Source organism: Muntiacus reevesi, chromosome X, assembly GCF_963930625.1.
Source record: "Muntiacus reevesi chromosome X, mMunRee1.1, whole genome shotgun sequence".
Taxonomy (NCBI): domain Eukaryota; kingdom Metazoa; phylum Chordata; class Mammalia; order Artiodactyla; family Cervidae; genus Muntiacus; species Muntiacus reevesi.
In genome coordinates, this window is record NC_089271.1 from 71,485,756 (window position 1) to 71,492,710 (window position 6,955).

A 6,955-nucleotide genomic window follows, 5' to 3' on the forward strand; every position below is an offset into this window, starting at 1 on the left:
GAAAACCATTATCCAAAGAAATACATGCACCCCAATATTCATTACAGTACAATTTACAATAGCCAAGACAGGGAAGTAACTTAAATGTTCATCAGCAGTGGAGTGGATAAAGATGTGGTACATATATAGAGTGAAATATTACTTAGCCATGAAAAATAACAAAACAATGTCTTTAGCAGCAACATCAATGGACCTACAAATTCTCATACTGAGTGAAGTAAGTCAGAGAAAGAAAAATATCATATGATACCACTTATTTGCAGAATCTAAAGAAATGTTACAAATGAACTTTTTTACAAAACAGAAATAGAGTCACAGATGTAGAAAACAAACTTTCAGTTATGGGAGAAGGGGAAGGAGAGATAACTTGGGAAATTGGAAATGACATATACACACAACTATGTATTGGTTTGGTCAAAAAGTGTGTTTGGGTTTTTTGTAAATCTTATGGAAAAAATGAAATAAACTTTTTGGCCAACCCAATATAGAATAGATAACTAATAAGGACCTACTTTATAGCACAGGGAACTCTACTCAGTACTCTGTAATGGTCTTTATGGGAAAAAATCTAAAAAAAGAGTGGATACACACACACACACACACACACACACACACACACACACATTTGGGCTTTCCTGGGTGTCTCAGTGATAAAGAATCCACCTGCTAATGAAGAAGATGTGAGTTTGATCCCTGCAGGTCAGGAAGATCCTCTGGAGAAGGAAATGGCAACCTACACTAGTATTCTTGCCTGAAATCCCATGGACAGAAAAGCCTGGCAGGCTACAGTCCATAGGGTCACAAAAAGTCAGACATGACTGAAGCACCTTAACACTCACACACACATGTGTATATATATATATATATATACTGATTCACTTTTCTGTATAGGAGAAACTAACACAACATTGTAAATCAACTATACTCCAATAAAAATTTTTAAAATAGAGTTAGGGGTTGGTTTAGGGGTTAAGGTTCAAGCATGGCATATGTGTGTGCATGCTCAGTCGCTCTTTGCAACCCCTTGGACTCTTTTGTCCACAGGATTTTCCAGGCAAGAATACTTCTCCTCTGGGAGAAGCTTCATATTTATGATTTCCTTCTCAACTGTGGGTTGCCAGACTGGGGTGGGGTTTATGGTGAGATTGTGTCCCAATCTCTCCTATTTCAATATGAGCTTTCTGTTCTGTTCATGTGATGCATAGGAGTCTCTCAGAAAGATTTTAGGATTTTTGTTTGTTTTTCAGAAGTTGTTCCATATGTAGCTGTAGATCAAGTGTGTTCATGGATTCATCTTGAACCAAAGCCATGTTTCTTTTTATTTATCCTGATTTGTATACTTTCTGCTTCTAAAATCTTGTTGATATGTCTTTCATGATGTTTTGAAAATTCTCAATGTTTATTCTTCCAAATATTAACCTCTCTGCCATTTTCCTTATTCTCTCCCTCTCCAATATATATTAAGGTTCATTTGTTCATCAAGATCTATAAATTCTTGAATATTTTCATTTCTCTGTTGCATTATGTGTAACTTCACTAGATTGACCTTCTAATTTGTTAAAACTTTAACTCTGTCTTATCTTCTGTTTAGCACAAACATTGATTCTTTATTATTATTATTTTTTAACCCTGGGAAATTTCTGCAACGGTTTTATTCTTTCATTTTTTTTTTTTCATTTATTTTTATTAGTTGGAGGCTAATTACTTTACAATATTGTAGTGGTTTTTGCCATACATTGACATGAATCAGCCATGGATTTACATGTATTTCCCCATCCCGATCCCCCCTCCCACCTCCTTCTCCACCCGATTCCTCTGGGTCTTCCCAGTGCACCAGGACTGAGCACTTGTCTCATTCATCCAGCCTGGGCTGGTGATCTGTTTCACCCTAGATAATATACATGTTTCGATGCTGTTCTCTCGAAACATCCCACCCTCACCTTCTCCCACTGAGTCCAAAAGTCTGTTCTGTACATCTGTGTCTCTTTTTCTGTTTTGCATATAGGGTTATCATTACCTCTTTCTAAATTCCATATATATGCGTTAGTATACGGTATTGGTCTTTATTTTTCTGGCTTACTTCACTCTATAATGGACTCCAGTTTCATCCATCTCATTAGAACTGATTCAAATGAATTCTTTTTAATGGCTGAGTAATATTCCATGGTGTATATGTACCACAGCTTCCTTATCCATTCGTCTGCTGATGGGCATCTAGGTTGCTTCCATGTCCTGGCTATTATAAACAGTGATGTGATGAACATAGGGGTACAAGTGTCTCTTTCAGATCTGGTTTCCTCAGTGTGTATGCCCAGAAGTGGGATTGCTGGGTCATATGGCAGTTCTATTTCCAGTTTTTTAAGAAATATCCACACTGTTCTCCATAGCGGCTGTACTAGTTTGCATTCCCGCCAACAGTGTAAGAGGGTTCCCTTTTCTCCACACCCTCTCCAGCATTTATTGCTTGCAGACTTTTGGATAGCAGCCATCCTGACTGGCGTGTAATGGTACCTCATTGTGGTTTTGATTTGCATTTCTCTGATAATGAGTGATGTTGAGCATCTTTTCATGTGTTTGTTAGCCATCTGTATGTCTTCTTTGGAGAAATGTCTGTTTAATTCTTTGGCCCATTTTTTGATTGGGTCATTTATTTCTCTTGTATTGAGCTGCAGGAGTTGCTTGTATATTTTTGAGATTAATCCTTTGTTGCTTCATTTGCTGTTGTTTTCTCCCAATCTGAGGGCTGTCTTTTCACCTTGCTTATAGTTTCCTTTGTTGTGCAAAAGCTTTTAAGTTTCATTAGGTCCCATTTGTTTATTTTTGCTTTTATTTCCAATATTTTGGGAGGTAGGTCATAGAGGATCCTGCTGTGATTTATGTCGGAAAGTGTTTTGCCTATGTTCTCCTCTAGGAGTTTTATAGTTTCCGGTCTTACATTTAGATCTTTAATCCATTTTGAGTTTATTTTTGTGTATGGTGTTAGAAAGTGTTCTAGTTTTATTCTTTTACAAGTGGTTGACCAGTTTCCCCAGCACCACTTGTTAAAGAGGTTGTCTTTTTTCCATTGTATATCCTTACCTCCTTTGTCTAAGATAAGGTGTCCATAGGTTCGTGGATTTATCTCTGGGATTTCTATTCTGTTCCATTGATCTATATTTCTGTCTTTGTGCCAGTACCATATTGTCTTGGTGACTGTGGCTTTGTAGAATAGTCTGAAGTCAAGCAGGTTGATTCCTCCAGTTCCATTCTTCTTTCTCAAGATTACTTTCGCTATTCGAGGTTTTTTGTATTTCCATACAAATTGTGAAATTATTTGTTCTAGTTCTGTGAAAAATACCATTGGTAGCTTAATAGGGATTGCACTGAATATATAGATTGCTGTGGGTAGCCATATGACCCAGCAATCCCACTTCTGGGCCTACACACTGAGGAAACCAGATCTGAAAGAGACACGTGCACCCCAATGTTCATCGCAGCACTGTTTATAATAGCCAGGACATGGAAGCAACCTAGATGCCCATCAGCAGACGAATGGATAAGGAAGCTATGGTACATATACACCATGGAATATTACTCAGCCATTAAAAAGAATTCATTTGAATCAGTTCTAATGAGATGGATTAAACCAGAGCCCATTATACAGAGTGAAGTAGGCCAGAAAGATAAAGAACATTACAGTATACTAACATATTTATATGAAATTTAGAAAGATGGTAATGATAACCCTATATGCAAAACAGAAAAAGAGATACAGATGTACAGAACAGACTTTTGGACTCAGTGGGAGAAGGTGAGGGTGGGATGTTTCGAGAGAACAGCATTGAAACATGTATATTATCTATGGTGAAACAGATCACCAGCCCAGGCTGGATGAATGAGACAAGTGCTCTGTCCTGGTGCACTGGGAAGACCCAGAGGGATCAGGTAGAGAGGGATGTGGAAGGGGGGGATCGGGATGGGGAATACATGTAAATCCATGGCTGATTCATGTCAATGTATGACAAAAACCACTACAATATTGTAAAGTAATTAGCCTCCAACTAATAAAAAATAAATGATTAAAAAAAGAGAGAGAGAGACACATGGGTTCGATCCCTGGGTTGGAAAGATCCCCTGGAGAAGGAAATGGGAACCCACTTCAGTATTCTTGTCTGTAGAATCCCATGGACAAAGGAGCCTGGCTGTCTACAGTCCATAAATCACAGAGTCAGACATAATGCTTACTCATTTTTGGATTTTGCCTAGTACCTCATGAAACAATTCATACACAGAACTTTCATAATCTATATTTATTTCAGTAACTGGAGGAAGTCCCTAGGAGTCTAAATCTGTTGTTTGCTCTTTATCTGTTGACATTCACCCAATAGTTTTGTCCTTTGTATTTGTGACCCTATATTGTGAGTTTATGTTTTATTGGTCTTCACTTGCTGGACATCAAGGAATTTAAATTGAAAAAACTTTCTTCCAGAGAAAATTTGCTTTTGTCTCTGTGCGTGTGTCAGAGATATTACCAACCTGGGACCATTTTTTAAGGGGCTTGGCTTAATGGTTACACTCTCAAATTCAGCTCCCTTGCTTGATGCTGACCCAAGAATCAAGTTTGTCTTTTGTTAGATTTTAGTGTTGATAATAATATTTGCGCTCATATTTAAGCCATGTTTCTGATTGCTTGTTGGTATCTGTTCTGGTTTCAGCTTATCCTTATTTTAGCTTGTAGGCAGAGTGCCTCTAAAACCCAGCAATACACTAAATATCTATTTTATTCAGAATCTAATTGATGCATTCAAGAAAGCCCTTCAATGAGTATAGTCCATTATACTACTGTAAGTTTTCTTATTCTTTTCTTTAACTCATGGGAATCTGACTTTCTGCACTTATAATTTATCTGAAATTGCTATCGACAAGATCACCTAAGAGTTTCATAAAGCTAAATCTAGCAGGTGTTTCTGTCCTTATCAACTCTTTCCCTTTTAACCACCCTGTCTCTATCCTAGTTTCCTTTGTAAGTTCTTCTTATACCATCCAACCCTTAAATGTTGATGTTCCTTGGGGTTTTAATGTTAACTCTTTCTTTTTAAACCCAGACAACTTTCTATAGTCAATCTGATCCATTCTTATGATTCCAGCTATCACTTACATATGTTGTTGATAAAGTGCAGGGATTTTTTAAATTATTTTTTATTGAAGGATAATTGCTTTACAAAATTTTGATATTTTCCATCAAACCTCAACATGAATCTGTATGTAAAATAGATAGCCAATGGGAATTTGCTTTATGGCTCAGGAAACTCAAACAGAAGCTCTGTATCAACCTAGAGGGTGGGATGGGGAGGGTGATGGGACTGTCCAACACTGATCCAACACTGTCTCCATCCCAGACAAAAACTATGTATCCAACTACCTATTCTACTTAAATGTTTCATAGTTCTTATATTCAACATGTTAAAAACTGAATTTAATATTCTGCTTTTATACTCCCACCTATTTCTTTTCCCTGTATTCTCTATCCAAGCTACACAAGACAGAAACCAGGTCATCATTCACAATGCCTCACTCTCTCAAAATGAACTTTCCCATTCAATAAATCACCAAATCTGACAGTTTATACAGGATCCATTTACTTTTCTATATATTCAGTGATACTTCTCTAATACAGATGAGTCCCTTTTATCTCTTGCTTGGAGTATAGTGACAGCCTCTTGTTTCTTTGCCTGTCCTCTTGAATCCTTCCCTCCACACCACCTAATCCAGCCTCCATACTACAGTAAGTAATCTTTCTAAAGTCTTATTATGTCATTATTTGGTTTAAGCAATGATTAGCCATTGACTTCAGGATAAAGTTCAAAATCTTCCAAAGTTCTTCAACATCTGGTCTCTGCTTATTGCCCAGCCTCATCTCTCTGTCACACTATTAATACATTCTCCTCCCCTGGCTGCCATAATCCTTAAAAAATGTTGAATTAGTTGCATTTTCTCAAACATGCTACCTTAACAGAAATGTCTTTGTACTTACTCTCTATAGGTCCTTTTACTGTCTCCCATTGCCTGGGTAATGTTCACATAAAACCCTGCACTTACATATATCCCCTCCCTTTTGAATCTCCCTCCCATCACACTCCCCATCCCACCCCTCTACATTGATACAGAGCCTCTGTTTGGGTTTCCAGAGCCATACAGCAAATTCCCCTTGGCTATCTATTTTACATATGGATTCATGTTGAAGTTTGACAGAAAACAACAAAATTCTGTAAATCAATTATCCTTCAATAAAAAAATTAATTAAAAAAAAACCTTGCACTTTAGTAGTGTATATCTTACTGCACTGTACATATCATCTATCTTCTTCATGAGAGTGTGAGCTCCTTGAAGATGGTATATGTCTTTGCACCCAAACATACTAAACATAGCATTCAACAAATGATTTTAGGAAGAGAGCAGAGTAAAGCTAATCTGCAGCCTTAGCTTTATTTATAATATTATTACAAACTTTACTGAGAAATGGGGGGGAGGAATATGCAAGCAGTTTAAAACTCTGTTCAATTATCAATATACTTCCTGTCTAAAGTGAAAAGATCATTGACAGAGATGTTAGAATACCCAGATCCTTTCTTGCAATGGCATTTAGGGATACAAAGGAATACCAGTTAATATTAAAAAGCTAATGCAGACAGTATAGACAGAACACTAGATGGCAGCAGAAAAAACATTGAAAAGGCAGTATTCAGTTCAGTTCAGTTCAGTCACACAGTTGTATCCGACTCTTTGGGACCCCATGAACTGCATGACAGGTCTCCCTGTCCATCACCAACTCCCAGAGCTTCCTCAAACTCACGTCCATCGAGTCGGTGATGTCATCTAACCATCTCATCTTCTGTCATCCCCTTCTCCTCCTGCCCTCAATCTTTCCTAGCATCAGGATCTTCTCAAATGAGTCAGCTCTTCACATGAGGTGGTC